The sequence below is a fragment of the Oncorhynchus mykiss genome, chromosome 11 (assembly GCF_057628025.1).
Source record: "Oncorhynchus mykiss isolate SJ-2025 chromosome 11, ASM5762802v1, whole genome shotgun sequence".
Lineage (NCBI taxonomy): Eukaryota > Metazoa > Chordata > Actinopteri > Salmoniformes > Salmonidae > Oncorhynchus > Oncorhynchus mykiss.
In genome coordinates, this window is record NC_143032.1 from 75,353,437 (window position 1) to 75,372,724 (window position 19,288).

General features: G+C 43.4%; 1 long non-coding RNA gene across 1 annotated transcript in view; it reads right to left on the bottom strand.

The window, feature by feature from the left end:
* Window positions 1-17,008, bottom strand: part of LOC149979867 (uncharacterized) — a 33,779-nt gene extending 16,771 nt beyond the window's left edge. Inside the window, exon 1 of the long non-coding RNA XR_016484698.1 lies at window positions 16,391-17,008. This is a non-coding gene — a long non-coding RNA (uncharacterized LOC149979867). The remainder of the gene's footprint in view (window positions 1-16,390) is intronic.
* Window positions 17,009-19,288: the final 2,280 nt, after the last annotated feature.

A 19,288-nucleotide genomic window follows, 5' to 3' on the forward strand; every position in this document is an offset into this window, starting at 1 on the left:
AGCACTACAAACATTTATGTTAGGTCTCCACCAAACCACAATAAGCACAGCCATTTTCCAGCGAAATATAGCAAAGATAAAGACAAAATTAATCACTAACCATGAATTATATTCATCAGATGACACTCATAGGACTTCATGTTACACACTGCATGCATGATTTGTTTGATAAAGTTCATATTTATATAAAAAAATCTGAGTTAACATTGGCTATTTAGATTCACTAGTTCCAAAAACATCAAGTGATTTTGCATAGCCACATCGTTTCAACAGAAAGACTCATCATAAATGTAGATGATAATACAAGTTATACACATGGAATTATAGATATACCTCTCCTTAATGCAACCGCTGTGTCAGATTTCAAAAAAAGTTTACGGAAAAAGCAACACATGCAATAATCGGCGCTCAGAACAGAAGCCAAATTAGCCGCCATGTTGGAGTCAACAGAAACCAGAAAATACATGATAAATGTTTCCTTACCTTTGATGAACTTCATCAGAATGCAGTCCTAGGAATCACAGGTCCACAATAAATGCTTGATTTGTTTGAAAATGTCTGTTATTTATGTCCAATTAGCTACTTTGGTTAGCGCGTTTGGTAAGCAATTCCAAAGTCACAAAGCACGTCCACTATAACGTGACGAAACGTCCAAATCTTCCGTAACAGTCAGTAGAAACATGTCAAACGATGAACTGAATCAATCTTTAGAATGTTTTTTACATATATCTTGAATAACGAGAGAATGACTTCAGATGACCGGTGGAACGCAGGTCCTTCCCCTGTGAACGCGCATAGTGAATGCATGGTCAACTCGTGGCAGTGGTGACTATTTCCTGTCTCATTCGACCCCCCTTCACATTAGAGTCATCAGACAAAGTTCTATTGACTGTTGACATCTAGTGGCGTAGGAAGTGAAAACTCATCCATATCTCTCTGTAATTTCAATGAAAGCTTGGTTGAAGATCTGCCACCCCTAGAAAATACAGACAGGAAGTGGAATTTCTCAGGTTTTTGCCTGCTATATGAGTTCTGTTATACTCACAAACAGTTTTAGAAACTTCAGAGTGTTTTCTATCCAATACTAATAATAATATGCATATATTAGCAACTGATAGTGAGGAGCTGGCCGTTTACAATGGACACCTTTTCATCCAAGCTACTCAATACTGCCCCTGCAGCCATAAAAAGTTAACTGACTTGCCTTGTTAAATAAAGGTTAAATTAAATTTAAAAAAATAAGAAAATGACCAGTTGGAACTGGAACTTGGCATCGACATTTAGTTTACATCAAGTTTAAACTTCGACCTCAGTCAGGTCGAAGATTCGGTGATATGATACAGCACTGGCTGGCTCATGTGTCGGTGGGTCTGGGAGGGAGAATGGGGTAGCTGCAGCTCAATATGGCAACCAGAGTAGGTTATGGGCGTGTGGGTGGGTCGGAAGTAATGTAGTGGACGTGTGGAAAAGATTAGGTTTGTCGAAAGGAATGTAGTAGGTTTGCGGAAAAGATTAGGTTTGTCGAAAGGAATGTAGTAGGTGTGTGAAAAAGATTAGGTTTGTCGAAAGAATGTAGTGGGTGTGTGGAAAAGATTAGGCTGTCGAAAGGAATGTAGTGGGTGTGTGAAAAAGATTAGGTTTGTCGAAAGGAATGTAGTGGGCGTGTGGAAAGGAGTGGGTGTGTCCAAAGGAATGTAGTGTGTGTGTGGAAAAGATTAGGTTTGTCGAAAGGATTGTAGTGGGCGTGTGGAAAAGATTAGGTTTGTCGAAAGGAATGTAGTGGGCGTGTGGAAAATATTTGGTTTGTCGAAAGGATTGTAGTGGGCGTGTGGAAAAGATTAGGTTTGTCGAAAGGAATGTAGTGGGCATGTGGAAAGGAGTGGGTGTGTCCAAAGGAATGTAGTGGGCGTGTGGAAAGGAGTGGGTGTGTCCAAAGGAATGTAGTGGGCGTGTGGAAAGGAGTGGGTGTGTCCAAAGGATTGTAGTGGGCGTGTGAAAAAGATTAGGTTTGTCGAAAGGAATGTAGTGGGCGTGTGGAAAAGATTAGGTTTGTCGAAAGGAATGTAGTGGGCGTGTGGAAAAGATTAGGTTTGTCGAAAGGAATGTAGTGGGCGTGTGGAACGGAGTGGGTGTGTTGAAAGCGCTCTGCTATAGGTTAGACAATTTTGATTGAGCTGTGTTTTTTTACCACACAACTACCATATATTACATTGAGCTACCATACCATGAGAGATTGGGCTAATGTTTTGAAGCCCGAGGATGAGTCTGAGACTTATTTCACTGTTAGTTTTACATAAATAATCTTACTTTTTCAGTTATAAAACTGCTGATTGTTTATTTTTGCTTAAAAGTACTGATGATGGGTGTACTGTTGCTTCATGCATTGTATGTGTGTGCTTACTTTGACTTTCACACTCATACTAGGTAGCTACATACCATGCCGTTGCTGGACAGTAGTGCTTGTCAAACGGGAGCGAAGCTCACTGTGTCCCGAAGTTGCCGTTCATGCCCCCCATTGAGAAGACTGCATGTGTATGTATCAACGTGACTATCTACAGATGGTTATCAATATTAGTTATTTCTTCTGTAAGCTGCTATCCTACCTGAAAAATTGAGCTGCAGTTAGTCGTACTTACTGGGAGGAGGGGTGTGTGTCTGTGAGTCATGAGTAGCTGCTTAGTGTCCGTGTCAACGGCTGTATGGAAAGCTAATTGGGCAGATTTGTTGATTTGTTTAGAGCAATGTCAAAAAAAATGTTGTTGTTGTGACATTGAGCACATTCATAAAGTTAAATGTCATCAACCTCATGTTTGAAAAGAGCTGGCTAATGGACTTCAATACCCCTGTTCACAGATCCTGTGGCATTTGAACAACACAGATATTGTGCTGTTGAGAAGGCTTGCCACTCATATAGACATCAGAGAGCATAGTTTCTGTATATCTGTGAACTTGCCGTTGTCTTTTGAGGTGTGCTTTGTATTGAAATGGTAACCCTGACAAAGGACGACACTGGAGATATCAGAATTCTATCTTGACTACAAAGACACCTTAGCTCATTTTGTCCTACAGACAGTTACTTGTTTCTTCAGCACAGTGTTGACAGGCACGACAGCAAGTCCAGCTTTTGAGGCGCTCATCCAGTTTTCCTAGTCATGTACTTGGTCTGCATGAATAATACAGTTCTTCACAAAGCGGTCAGGGCGGGCGGGCGTTAGCTACTTCTGTAGTTCTAAACATGAAGTGTATGAGCCTGCATTGAGTGACAGTGACCATTGATCAGGGAGAGGCAGGAGACAGGTGGACAGAATAATAACAGGGAACTCCATATTCTCTGTTTCTACAGTCCCTTGCTCTTTCTGTCTCTTTCTTTCACTCTTTTGTTCTTTCTTTCGTCTCTTTCTCACACGTGTGCTCATGCGTACACACACACACACTCACACACACAAACTTATGGAAACACACACACGTTCACACATACATGCACACATTGCACTTACACATGCCGTTTGGGAAGAATCGCTGGTCTTCCAACGTCTACACTACCAGAGGGGATAACAGAGAGTTACAGAGAAGTAGGACATTGTATGGCCTGCAGCTCCTCTTCAAAAGTAAGATGGTGTCTCAAAAAATATATATACATATTAATGTTGCAGGAGAATAGAACAAAGACCAGTCGAAGGCCATATACACTTTATTTGGATAGTCCATCTGTAGATGCTCTAGAAACTCTACACAGTAACTAGTCAATTGCATGTCTGTTGACTATTTTGTTTGTCTGTATTCTTATATTCTTCTGAAGTTTTCAAACATATTCACTTCTCCATGTTTTTCCATTCAAATGAGGTACCGGTATTACCAAAACCAAAATATTGTAAAATCCATAGATATACAGCTTATCATCCAAACATTTTTTTAAATGTGCATGTTTTTAGTGACTCATCGCTCTCACACAACCACTAAAACCACTTAAGCGATCTTCATGGCAAATGTTTTTCCTTCGTATGTTGCTCCCTCACAAGGGAGCCATTAATCCATAAGACATAGCTAATGGGGCTGATGGTACCTAGTGGGGGAGTGTGTGAACCTTGTATTAGGATGCATTTGATTCTACAATTAAAGAAGACAAAATGTTGATCAATTGTTTCCATGAAGCCTTTTTTTACAAGAAGCTACTGTACATGATGTGGGTAATGCCTATGCAATACTAAGAGCAACAGCAGACCACTGCTCTCCTACTGTTTACATCAATGTAATGGGAGTTTGGCCGGGGCTGCAGACTCACATTTTGACATTGAGTATTTTTTAAGACTGATTTGAAGACAGTACCGTTTCCGTGTCCCAGAGCTACAGAATTCTTTGAAAGAGCTACAACGTATTTTGTCGCTAGGAATTCCCCCAGGCTGGTTACCCATATTTTGTGTTGGACCTTGAATTATTTTCCTTTGTGTCTCAGTAGGGTCTACATAACAGTAGCTAATGAGATGGTAATCTGGACCCAGGTCAGCGATGGTAAATGCCACCCATACACATCAATCACTTCCCCGCAGTCATTCAGAGGCTCCAAGGCACCTCTCAGAAACATATCCCAATTATAATAGAATTCATAATTAAATCATTTAACAGCCTTTCTGACTCTATGAACACACACTGGACTCTAGCCACAAACACTTATAGTGACACCCTAACACACACACGCACGCACGCACACACATGCACACATTCACATGCACACACGCACGCACGCACACACACACACACACTCACACTCACCTCATACACTGCTGCTACTGTTCCACAAACATTGCTGCTACAGCTCAGTCTATTATCTATCCTGTTGCCTAGTCACTTTACCCCTACCTACAGTATATGTACATAGCTACCTCAATTACCTTGTACCCCACGTCTCGGCACTGGTACTTCCTGTATATAGCCATGTTTTTACCTGGTACTCCCTCTATATAGCCATGTTATTTTCTACTTCCTGTTTATAGCCATGCTATTTATTACTTCCTGTATAGAGCCATGCCATTATTGTTATTAGTTCTTCACTGTATATTTATTATTTGTGTCACTTTCTATTTTTTGTATTATTTTGATCTTTATCTTTAACTCTGCATTGTTGGAAAAGGACCCGTAAGTAAGCATTTCAATGTTAGTCTACACCTGTTGTCTGCGAAGCAAGTGACAAAAATTGGGATTCAATCAAAGTGCTTTTGACTACTCAGTGATGAGATAGGAAAGATCCTTCAACTGAAAAAGAGAATGTCAAGTTTTGTGTGCTGATTACTAGAACTAATGGAAATGGGAGGATCTGTACTCAACTTGAAACTGAAGAAGATGTCTCAGAAGGAACAGAGTTCACTCTGCTACATCCTCTTTATGGAGATATTCAGGGAGGCATTTTATCAGTAATGATAAACTCTCCCTGCCACAGTGAACCATTAGCCATGTGGGTCAGAGTATAGTTGGTCACCTCTCCCGTCATGTAGGATTGATCCTAACCATATCCCCAGTTTAGACAAGAGAGAGCACGCTGGTGGACAAGACTAGATTGATCCCACAGATAGATGAAGACAATAACACTGTACAGAGCAAACATGGTGCGAGGTTGTTGGTGAATGAAAAAATGCGGAGACAGGCGCAGGACACAGATATGAGTAATAATCCGAATTTACTCAAAATATAAGTAATGTTCCAACAAGGAAAAACACAATATTCCAGAGCACAAAAGAACGAACCCACATGACAAACAATAACACACAAAACAGGGAGGCAAGCCAGAGGGTTAAATAAGGAACATTAATTAATAGAATGGAAACCAGGTGTGTATGAATAAGACAAAACAAAACGAAAATGAAACATGGATCAGTGGTGACTAGAAAGCCGGTGACGTCGACCGCCGAACGCCGCCCAAACAAGGAGAGGGACCAACTTCGGCACAAGTCGTGACACATGGCATCCATTTACTCCAACCAATGAGTAACAAAGAGTGGTGGTTGAATTAGAGACTTTTTATTTAAGTGTTTTTATTACCTTTATTTATCTAGGCAAGTCAGTTAATTAAAACCTGTTGGAGATAGGGGGCAGTATTTTCACTTTGGATAAATTGCGTGCCCATAGTGAACTGCATCAAACTCTGTCCTAAATTGCTAATATATGCATATAATTATTATTACTATTGGATAGAAAACACTCTGAAGTTTCTAAAACTGTTTGAATTATGTCTGTGAGTATAACAGAACTCATAGGGCAGGCAATCTTCCAAACAAGTTTTGAAATTCTGAAAGTTGGGGCAACTTTGACGTCATCACCCCCTCCCTGGAAACTCTGGAAACACTTCCTACGCCTTCCACTAGATGTCCTCATTCAGTTGAAAGTGTAATTGAGCATTTGCTGTGAACTTTGACCTAATGGGAGGGAAAATAGTCGGTGTCGCAAGAGAATGCCATTTTGCTGTGGCGCATTTCTCTGTGAGTGCTACGGCTGTTCCAATCAGCCCCAGATGAAAACGAATGATCCGGTTGGAACGTAATTGGATATATATGATTATAACATCCTGAAGATTGATTCTGCACTTAGTTTGACCAGTTTCTTCAAACGGAGAGAATCCAGTGGATGCCTGGGGTACTTCTCGCAGGGCAAACATTAAGTGTGGGAGAAGCATGTCCCAGTTTTTCCCGTCTCGGGACACCACTCTTCTCAACATGCTTTTAATAGTTTTGTTCAAGCGTTCACACAACCCGTCTGTTTGAGGGTGGAATATGCTTGTACGTATCTGTTGAACCTGATATAACCGACACAAGTCTATCAACCGAGACATGAACGGGGTTCCCGGATTGGTTAAGATCGTCTTGGGGAGGCCCACACGAGAGAACATCATGAATAACTCCTTGGCAATTCCCTTTGACAACATGTTATGCAGGGGTATGGCCTCCAGGAACTTGGTAGCGTAATCTATAACCACTAGGATGTACACGTGTCCTCTGGCGGATTTTGGGAGGGGTCCTACGAGGTCCATAGCTATGCGTTCAAAGGGAGTCTCTATGATGGGGAGAGGAATCAAAGGGTTACGTAGGTGTGGCCGTGGAGCTGTACATTGACATTGATCACACGTCCTACAATACCTGGCCACATCCGGGTGACCCGGGGCCAATAGAATCTCTGCATGATTCTGTCAATAGTCTTGTCTAGTGCCAGGTGTCTTCCTAGGACGTGGGAATGGGCTAACTGTAGAACTGTATCCCTGTATGGTCTAGGCACCATTAGTAATTCCTGGTTTTCCCCCCTTTGTCGTTCGACCCAGTATAAGAGACCCCGCCTGATTGCATAGTAAGGAAGAAGGGGCTCACCTGATCCGTCGATGTTCCTCCCGTCGATCACCTTCACCTTCCTCATAGCCTCCCTTAGGTCTGGGTCTCTATGCTGCGAGGTGCCGAACTGTCCCTTTAATTCCTGGGGCAGGTCGACCTCGGTAGAGGGATGTGGAGGTTGTTCCCCATCCCCATCAGGGGTGACCGAGGAGAATCCCTTCCAGGTTCCCTCCTCGGATGGAGCTTCAAATATATCCCTTAGCGCCTGGTTGCTCCTTCCTTCCTGCGTTGTGTATAACCCTTCACAGGTGTCTTCATCGGTGGTTTCCTGGAATATCTGTAAATGTTGGGTCGCTATTTCTTCCTCTGCTGTAGAGGACGAGGACGCGGCTACGTCTCCTTGGAGGACTACTACCTCGGGCTTGGATTTTCTCTTTTCTGTCCCCCTTCTTCCCGTGCATAACGTCATCTGCCGAAGCTCCTTATATAGGGGACAGTCTCTCCCGATCAATAATGGCACCATCAGCTGGGGCACTTTCCCTGACTGTACACCTTCCTTTGGAGTGAGAATAGGCAGATTCACAGTGGGTTAATAGTGTGTGTCTCCATGGACACAGGATACGGCTACTTTGTCTGGTAGCAGTGTTGCGGAGGTCACCATCCACTCCTCTACTAATGTAACCATACTTCCCGAGTCGAGAATGGCTACCACATCTTGTCTTTTGACTCGAACCCCAATCTCTGGGGCTGGGCCTATCTCTGCTAACCAACAGTGTTGATCCGGTCCCTTCAAAACTGGATGTGTGGGGGTAGGCAGTGATGACTCCGTGACCATGGGCTCGTCCTTGCTAGGACATTGTGGGGCATAATGGTCGGGAGACTGACATTTATAACACCAACCCTGCTGTGTGGTGGCTGACTTCTCCCACCTCCGGAGGGGGTTTGGACGTGTCGGTGGCGGAAGCGCCGGGGTGAGTCGTGGTACGGGATTGGAAGAATCCTTCCGTTCCTCCTTCCATTTTTAACAACTCCCCTGTACACCGATATGTTTCCACCGCCTGGGCTATGTCATCGGCTGACAACGGGTTGGCTTGCCCCACAAACCTTTTTAAGTCACTGGGTAATTCCCTCAATATCTTGTCCACTACGAGGGTCTCTATCACATGTCCTACTACCTTTCCAGGTTCTAGCCACTGTTTAGTCAGTCGTATTAATGCAAAGATCTGGGCTCGGACGGGTTGATCAGCTGTGTAGGTCCATTGATGGAACTTTACGACCCTATCTCTGGCAGTCAGCTGGTACCGGGACAGGATCTCGGTTTTTAGTCACCCATAGTCCGCAGCTTCGTGGGAATCCAGGTCAAAATAGGCTTCCTGAGCCACCCTGGTCAAAAGAGGGGCTAATGCGCTCGCCCATTCTGTGGGTGGCCACTCTTCCAAGGTCATGAGGAAGGCCTCAATATCATCCTCCTTGGAGAGACGAGGTAAGATGGCGTGAGCAGCCGCTCTTGGCTTAACTCTGGGTTATTCTCGCCGGCTCAGCTGTTGTAGCAGGAGTTCTATGGTTGTCTGCTGTGCTGTGATCAATTGTTGTAGTAGGGCGTTATACATCGTTCTTGAATGGTTCCTCCGGGTCTACTGGAAGAATCTTGATTTACTCACTTATCCTTGTGTCACTCGTCCATCTAATGCCCGCAATGTGAGCGGACCAACTAATTGGGCGTCACTCTAAAGCGGGAAGGTGGAATAAACGAGTCAGGTGTAGGTTTTCTTGATTGAACACAGTTCTCTATTGAGGGCATTTGGTCAACACAAACACTCCAACATAATCAATGAAAATCTTCCAAGGAAAAACATACATCTTCTCCAGATGAAACAGGAACACAATAGGATTGTCTTTAAACTACAACAAAAGTCACAGGATTGTCACCGTCTTAGTGGTTCTTCATGGATAGCTCCTCTGTCTCGGTGGCCATCTTCCAGAGATAGTTTTCCCCCCTTCTCTGCTGGTTCCATACTCTCTCTTATAGGGGAAGGAGACTATGTCATTAGTACCGTCAGCTGTGCTTAATTGCCTCTGGTTACCTTGTCTCCCATGCCTTGTTGGGCTACTATCCGTGAGCCCAGCCTGCCCTCTGGTGGTCCTTCCACAGTACCAATACATAAGATGTGCCAACTGATAACGTCCAGGGATTTGGCAAATATGTGTTATTTCTTTGTAAGCGCTGAAAACAAACTGCAGCAATGTGGTTTGAACCATGGCCATGTTTGCAGAGAACAGCTTGCAATGTCTTGATGAATCCCATAATATGTCAGTTTGCTTCCAAATCCAGAGCTATCTATTGCTTCTCCTGTTCAGGATCAAAGCAAAGACCTGGTGCATTTTTAATCCTCTGCAAAATGGCAATCATCATAGAGTTAGTCCCTCATATTATCCATGTTCTGTATTGAATGTTAACGTTAGCTATAAATGTGAGAAATTGTCCATTTATAAATGTTTGATTCGGACTCTAAACTAAATGTGATCTCCCATTCAGTCAGGCAACGCACACACACACACACACACATAGACAGACAGGGACCAGAAATCGGCTCTGGCATTTCTAACACACCGTTTTTTTCCCTTGAGGCCCTCACTATTAGCCATATAATGATAATTTTGTGGGACAAACCCAGAGTCCGCCCATGCATTCACACACACACACACACACACACACACACACACACACACACACACACACACACACACACACACACACACACACACACACACACACACACACACAGTGTATTGTCTTGTCTTGAGATGGTGTCACAGCTGATGCTTTGGACCACCACCAGAGTACCAACACCTCTGGGAATTAGCTATTGTTCTCGGTAGTGCAATGTCCCAAAGGAAAGATTGCTGCTTCAAGTGACTGGCTTTTCCAGACAGCCAGCAGGCTACTAAGAGCTTTTAAAAGTCTCACTTCAAGGGTCTGCTCTTTTTCTTAGAAATGCAAGAGAATTTCCAATGGGAGATTCTTTAGCCCCTACAAAGTTAGTAGAGAAAAAATGAAGTACAAAGAAGGGGTGAGAACTTTGAGTTTTTAGACTCCCACTCAACGATAAACACGAACACCAAAAGAATCCACAAGCGACAAACAAACAGCATATTTCATGTCGTATACTTTGGACACTGCCAACTCCTTTGGGTGGAACAGGTTGGGTTGCAGAGGTGGTAGACTTGTAGACTTGTTTACGTACTGCTGTGCGGTTTGTCGCTAACATTTATTTGCTACTTGCCAACTTTACGGTTTTTACTTTTTAATTACTGTTTTATATTTTTTATTTTTCCCTCGCTCGACTTTTTTCATTTAACTTTTTCACCCCGGACGCTTTATCTGGACATGGTTCTACAGGACCTTCACCAGGCGAAGCTAAGTAGTAACATTAACATTATGCCTTCTAATTGCAGTCGCTGTCTCATAATATATAGGAGAACGACCGCCTTATGGTGAGGATAGCTGTGCTGCAAGCCTTAGCTTCAGACGCAATCATTAGTCAAAGGTAATTTAAGAGTAGGACAGGATGAAACAGCGTTTCTGCCACCAATAAGTACAGATAGTAGTAAAAATCTCCTCGCACAGTCCCCGCAGCTGGACAATTTTCTCACGGCTTCTGGTGGGAAATGCTGTAGGAATGCTCAACAGGTGTCGCACATTCAGCCAACAGAAACTTTCAACCAGTTCTCCCCATTAAGCAATGAGTCGGAGTCAGGTCTCTCTTCCACCCATTACGGGGTCTGAGACGCCGAAGCCTCCCAACATTATCTCTCAAAAATTGAACATCCTAGTCATTGGCAACTCATTACCCTAAATATTAGACTTAAAAAGAATCATCCAGCGATCATACACTGTTTACCAGGGGGCAAATCACCACCGAACTGTCATGATCCAAACATACCAAGACAGTTGTGAAGAGGCATGACAAACCCTTTCCCCCTCTGGAGATTGAAAAGATATGGCATGGGCCCCCAGATTCTCAAAGGGTTCTACAGCTTCACCATTGACAGCATCCTGACTGGTTGCATCACCGCCTGGTGTTGGCAACTGCTCGGCATCTGACCGTAAAGCACTACAGAGGGTAGTGCGAACAGCCCAGTACATCACTGGGGCCTAGCTTCCTACCATCCAGGACCTATATAATAGGCGGTGTCAGAGGATTGCCCATACAATTGTCAGAGACTCCAGTCAAGTTACAGTGCCTTGCCAAAGTATTCGGCCCCCTTGAACTTTGGGACCTTTTGCCACAGTTCAGGCTTCAAACATAAAGATATAAAACTGTATTTTTTTGTGAAGAATCAACAACAAGTGGGACACAATCATGAAGTGGAACGACATTTATTGGATATTTCAAACTTTTTTAACAAATCAAAAACTGAAAAATTGGGCGTGCAAAATTATTCAGCCCCCTTAAGTTAATACTTTGTAGCGCCACCTTTTGCTGTGATTACAGCTGTAAGTCGCTTGAGGTATGTCTCTATCAGTTTTGCACATCGAGAGACTGATATTTTTTCCCATTCCTCCTTGCAAAACAGCTCGAGCTCAGTGAGGTTGGATGGAGAGCATTTGTGAACAGCAGTTTTCAGTTCTTTCCACAGATTCTCGATTGGATTCAGGTCTGGACTTTGACTTGGCCATTCTAACACCTGGATATGTTTATTTTTGAACCATTCCATTGTAGATTTTGCTTTATGTTTTGGATCATTGTCTTGTTGGAAGACAAATCTCCGTCCCAGTCTCAGGTCTTTTGCAGACTCCATCAGGTTTTCTTCCAGAATGGTCCTGTATTTGGCTGCATCCATCTTCCCATCAATTTTAACCATCTTCCCTGTCCCTGCTGAAGAAAAGCAGGGCCAAACCATGATGCTGACACCACCATGTTTGACAGTGGGGATGGTGTGTTCAGCTTTGTTGCTTTTACGCCAAATATAACGTTTTGCATTGTTGCCAAAAAGTTCAATTTTGGTTTCATCTGACCAGAGCACCTTCTTCCACATGTTTGGTGTGTCTCCCAGGTGGCTTGTGGCAAACTTTAAACGACACTTTTTATGGATATCTTTAAGAAATGGCTTTCTTCTTGCCACTCTTCCATAAAGGCCAGATTTGTGCAATATACGACTGATTGTTGTCCTATGGACAGAGTCTCCCACCTCAGCTGTAGATCTCTGCTGAACATTGCTGAAAATAGTCATGGCCTCTAAAACTTCAAGCTGCATACTGGACCCTATTCATACCAAACTACTGAAAGAGCTGCTTCCTGTGTCTGGTCCTCCTATGTTGAATATAATAAACGGCTCCCTTATCCACCAGATATGTACCAAACTCACTAAAATTGGCAGTATAAAGCCTCTCTTGAAAAAGCCAAACCTTGAACCCAGAAAATATTCTAAAAACTATTGGCCAATATCGAATCTCCCATTCCTCTCAAAATTTGTAAAAAAGTTGTTGGCAACACACTGCCTTCCTGAGGACAAACAATGTATATGAAATGCTTCAGTCTGGTTTTAGACCTCATCGTAGCACTGAGACTGCATGTGTGAATGTGGTAAATTACCTTTTAATGGCGTCAGACCAAGGCTCTGTATCTGTCCTCGTGCTCCTAGACCGTAGTGCTGCTTTTGATACCATCGATCACCACATTCTTTTCGGAAATTGGAAAACCAAATTGGTCTACACGGACAAGTTCTGGCTTGGTTTAGATCTTATCTGTCGGAAAGATATCATTTTGTCTCTGTGGATGGTTTGTCTTCTGACAAATCAACTGTAAATTTTGGTGTTCCTCAAGGTTCCGTTTTTTATGGAATGGTCTGCCAATCCATGTGAGAGACGCAGACTTGGTCTTGACCTTTAAGTCTTTATTGAAGACTCATCTCTTCAGTAGGTCCTATGATTGAGTGTAGTCTGGCCCAGGGGTGTGAAGGTGAACAGAAAGGCACTGGAGTGACAAACCACCCTTGTTGTCTCTGCCTGGTTGGTTCCCCCATCTCCACTGGGATTCTCTGCCTCTAAACCTATTACGGGGACTGAGTCACTGGCTTACTGAAGCTCTTTCATGCCGTTCCTAGGAGGGGTGCGTCACTTGAGTGGGTTGAGTTACTGATGTGATCTTCCTGTATGGGTTGGCACCCCCCCACCCCCCCCTTGGGTTGTGCCGTGGCAGAGATCTTTGTGGGCTATACTTGGCCTTGTCTCAGGATGGTAAGTTGGTGGTTGAAGATAACCCTCTAGTGGTGTGGGGGCTGTGCTTTGACAAAGTGGGTGGGCCCTTTCCGGGCGTGTGTTTGGCCCTTTCCGGGGGTATCATCGGATGGGGTTACTGTGTCTCCTGACCCCTCCTGTCTCAGCCTCCAGTATTTACGCTGCAGTAGTTTATGTGTCGGGGGCTAGGGTCAGTTTGTTATATCTGGAGTACTTCTCCTGTCTTATCCGGTGTCCTGTGTGAATTTAAGTATGCTCTCTCTAATTCTCTCTTTCTCTCTTTCTTTCTCTCTCTCGGAGGACCTGAGCCCTAGGATGAGTACTCCTTGCTGTCCCCAGTCCACCTGGCCGTGCTGCTGCTCCAGTTTCAACTGTTCAGTGATTATTAGTAATTGACCATGCTGGTCATTTATGAACATTTGAACAGCTTGGCCATGTTCTGTTATAATCTCCACCCGGCACAGCCAGAAGAGGACTGGCCACCCCTCATAGCCTGGTTCCTCTCTAGGTTTCTTCCTAGGTTTTGGCCTTTCTAGGGAGTTTTTCCAAGCCACCGTGCTTCTACACCTGCTTTGCTTGCTGTTTGGGGTTTTATGCTGGGTTTCTGTACAGCACTTTGAGATATCAGCTGATGTACGAAGGGCTATATAAATACATTTGATTTGATTTACAAAATAGCCTCCAATACCCTACTCAATAAATTGGATGCAGTCTATCACAGTGCCATCCGTTTTGTCACCAAAGCCCCATATACTACCCACCACTGCGACCTGTACTCTCTTGTTGGCTGGCCCTCGCTTTATACTCGTCGTAAGACCCACTGACTCCAGGTCATCTACAAGACCCTGCTAGGTAAAGTCCCCCATCTCAGATTCCTGGTCACCATAGCAGCACGCACCTGTAGCACTCGCTTCAGCAGGTATATCTCTCTGGTCACGGCCAAAACCAATTCTTCTTTTGGCCGCCTCTCCTTCCAGTTCTCTGCTGCCAATGACTGGAACGAACTACAAAAAATCTCTGAAACTGGAAGCACTTATCTCCCTCACTAGCTTTAAGCACCAGCTGTCAGAGCAGCTCACAGATTACTGCACCTGTACATAGCCCATCTATAATTTAGCACAAACAACTACCTCTTCCCCTACTGTATTTATTTATTAATATATTTTGCTCCTTTGCAGCCCATTATTTTTGACCATAGCGTATGTGTAGGTATGTACGGCAGGACCAAATCAGAGAGATAGGTAGGAGCAAGCCCATGTCATGGTTTGTAGGTTAGCAGTAAAACCTTGAAATCAGCCCTTGCCTTAACATGAAACCAGTGTAGGGAGGCTAGCACTCGAGTAATATGATGCAATTTTTTGGTTCTAGTCGATAACTGAAGTTTATTTAGTGCTATATCCGGGTAGCTGGAAAGTAGAGCATTGCAGTAGTCTAACCTAGAAGTAACAAAAGCATGGATTAATTTTTCTGCATCATTTTTGGACAGAAAGTTTCTGATTTTTGCAATGCTACGTAGATGGAAAAAAGCTGTCCTTGAAACAGTCTTGATTTGTTCGTTAAAAGAGAGATCAGGGTCCAGAGTAATGCCGAGGTCCTTCACAGTTTTATTTGAGACGACTGTACAACCATTAAGATTAATTATCAGATTCAACAGAATATCTCTTTGTTTGTTTGGACCTAGAACAAGCATCTCTGTTTTGTCCGATTTTAAAAGTAGAACGTTTGCCGCCATCCACTTCCTTATGTCTGAAACACAGACTTCTAGCGAGGGCAATTTTGGGGCTTCACCAAGTTTCGTTGAAATGTACAGCTGTGTGTCATCCGCATAGCAGTGAAAGTTAACATTATGTTTTCGAATGACATCCCCAAGAGGTAAAATATATAGTAAAAACAATAGTGGTCCTAAAACGGAACCTTGAGGAACACCGAAATGTACAGTTGATTTGTCAGAGGACAAACCATTCACAGAGACAAACTGATATCTTTCCAACAGATAAGATCTAAACCAGGCCAGAACTTGTCCGTGTAGACCAATTTGGGTTTCCAATCTCTCCAAAAGAATGTAGTGATCGATGGTATCAAAAGCAGCACTAAGGTCTAGGAGCACGAGGACAGATGCAGAGCCGCGGTCTGATGCCATTAACTTCTTATGGCTGAGATCCCGTTACCGGGAGCGATATAAGAACAACCAGTGATAGTACAGGGCGCCATAATCAAAAGAGGAGAAATCTGATAATTAAAATTCCTCAAACATACATGTATCTTATATCATTTTCAAAGTAGTCTTGTTGTTAATCCCACCACAGTGTCCGATTTCAAATAGGATTCACGGGGAAAGCACCACAAACGATTATGTTAGCTCACCAACAACTCACTAAAATACACAGCCAATTTTACCAGCCAAAGAGAGAGAGAGAAAAAGCACATATAGAGACTAAATTAATCACTAACCTTCGATAATCTTCTTCAGATGACACTCATAGGACTTCATGTTACACATTACATGCATGTTTTGTTTGATAAAGTTAACATTTATATAAGAAAATCTGAGTTTACATTGGAGCATTCCATTCACTAGTTCCAAAAACATCCAGTGATTTTGCATAGCCACATCATTCAACAGAAATACTCATCATAAATGTAGATGATAATACAAGTTACACACATGGAATTATCGATATACCTCTCCTTAATGCAACCGCTGTGTCAGATTTTTTTTAAACTTTACGGAAAAAGAAACACATGCAATAATCTGAGAAGGCGCTCAGAACAATAGAACAATTAGTCTCCATATTGGAGTCAATAGAAACCAGAAAATACATGATAAATGTTTCCTCACCTGATGAACTTCATCGAAATGTATTCCTAGGAATCCCAGGTCCACAATAAATGCTTGATTTGTTCAATAATGTCCGTTATTTTTGTCCAATTAGCTACTTTGGTTAGCGCGTTTGGTAAACAATTCCAAAGTCACAAAGCGCTTCCACTATAACGTGACAAAATGTACAAAAGTTCCGTAACAGTCAGTAGAAACATGTCAAACGATGAACTGAATCAATCTTTAGAATGTTGTTTACATATATCTTGAATAACGTTCCAACCGGAGAATTAGAATGACTTCAAATGAGCGGTGGAGGGTCCTTCCCCTGTGAACTCGCCTAGTGAAAGCATGGTCAACTCGTGGCAGTGGTGACTATTTCCTGTCTCATTCGACCCCCCTTCACATTAGAGTCATCAGACAAAGTTCTATTGACTGTTGACATCTAGTGGAAGGCGTAGGAAGTGAAAACTCATCCATATCTCGCTGTAATTTCAAGAGAGCTAGGTTGAAAATCTGCCACCTCCAGAAAAAATACAAACAGGAAGTGGAATTTCTCAGGTTTTTACCTGCAATATGAGTTATGTTATACTCACATACATAATTCAAACAGTTTTAGAAACTTCAGAGTGTTTTCTATCAAATAGTAATAATAACATGCATATATTAGCAACTGAGACTGAGGAGCTGGCCGTTTACAATGGGCACCTTTTCATCCAAGCTACTCAATACTGCCCCTGCAGCCATAAAAGTTAAAAGGGAATTTACCACCTTGACAAGTGCAGTCTCAGCTGTGATGGGGTCTAAAACCAGACTGAAGCATTTTGTATACATTGTTTGTCTTCAGGAAGGCAGTGAGTTGCTGCGCAACAGCCTTTTCAAAAAATGTTGAGAGGAATGGAAGATTCGATATAGGCCGATAGTTTTTTTATATTTTCTGGGTCAAGGTTTGGCTTTTCAAAGAGATGCTTTATTACTGCCACTTTTAGTGAGTTTGGTACAAATCCGGTGCATAGAGAGCCGTTTATTATGTTCAACATAGGAGGGCCAAGCACAGGAAGCAGCTCTTTCAGTAGTTTAGTTGGAATAGTGGTCCAGTATGCAGCTTGAAGGTTTAGAGGCCATGATTATTTTCATCATTGTGTCAAGAGATATACTACTAAATGACATCACCGAAGTCGAGGATCGGTAGGATGGTCAGTTTTACAAGGCTATGTTTGGCAGCATGAGTGAAGGATGCTTTGTTGTGAAATGGGAAGCCAATTCAAGATTTAACTTTGGATTGGAGTTTTTTGATGTGAGTCTGGAAGGAGAGTTTACAGTCTAACCAGACACCTAGGTGTTTGTAGTTGTCCACATATTTTAACTAAGTCAGAACCGTCCAGAGTAATGATGCTGGATGGGTGGGCAGGTGCAGGCAGCGATCGGTTGAAGAGCATGCATTTAGTTTTACTTAGAGCAGTTGGAGGCCACTGAAGGAGAGTTGTTTGGCATTGAAGCTCATCTGGAGGGTCGTTAACACAGTGTCCAAAGAAGGGCCAGAAGTATACAGAATGGTGTCGTCTGCGTAGAGGTGGATCAGAGACTCACCAGCAGCAAGCAGCAGCTATACTCGGTCTTGTCTCAGGGTAGTAGGTTGGTGGTTGGAAATTTCCCTCTAGTGGTGTGGGGGCTGTGCTTTGTCAAAATGCGTGGGGTTACATCCTGCCTGTTTGTCCCTGTCCGTGTGTATTGTCGGACAAGTCCACAGTGGCTCCCGACCCCGCCTGTCTCAGCCTTCAGTAGTTATGCTGCAATATGTCGGGGGGCTAGAGTCAGTCTGTTACATCTGGAGTATTTCTCCTGTCTCATCCAGTGTCCTGTGTGAATTGAAGTATGCTCTCTCTAATTCTCTCTTCTCTTTTTCTCTCTGTTTTTTCTCTCTCTTTCTTCTCTCTCTTTCTCTCTCTCTCTCTTTCTCTCTGTCTTCTCTCTGAGGACCTGAGCCCTAGTACCATGCCTCAGGACAACCTGGCCTGATGACTCCTTGCTGTCCCAAGTCCACCTGTTCATGCTGCTGCTCCAGTTTCAACTGTTCTGCCTGCGGCTATGGAACCCTGAACTGTTCACTGGACGGGTTACCTTGTCCCGGACCTGCTGTTTTGGACGCTCTCTCTACCGCACCTGCTGTCTCTAACTCTGAATGATCGGCTATGGAAAGCTAACTGACATTTACTCAATCAATCAAATGTATTTATAAAACCCTTCTTACATCAGCTGATGTCACAAAGTGCTGTACAGAAACCAAGCCTAAAACCCCAAACAGCAAGCAATGCAGGTGTAGAAGCATTTACTCCTGAGGTGCTGACCTGTTGCACCCTCTACAACCACTGTGGTTATTATTATCTGACCCTGCTGGTCATGTATTACCGTTTGAACATCTTGGCCATGTTCTGTTATAATCTCCATCTTGCACAGCCAGAAAAGGACCCTTCAGAGCCTGGTTCCTCTCTCAGCTTCTTCCTATGTTCTGGCCTTTCTAGGGAGTTTTTCCTATCCACCGTGCTTCTATATCTGCATTGAATGCTTTTGTGGGTTTTAGGCAGGGTTTCTGTAAAGCACTTTGTGACATCGGCTCATGTAAAAAGGGCCTTATAAATACATTTTGATTGATTGATTGGTGAGAGAAGGGGGTTGGATGAGTAAAATTCAGCGTGCCAACCAACTGTCTGAATAAGCCTGCTGCTAAACCGGTCATAACAGCGTCCCATCCCACCGCTGCCATCTCCACAGTAATCTCCCTTGTTTACCCGGCCACTGATCAGGGCTCTCTGTCACAGACTGCATCCTTCCTCCGGTAACTTGAAATCTGTTTTCCCCCCAACAGGAGGACACTGATTTTTCATCTCATGGCTTTAAAGTACACATACTTAGTCATCT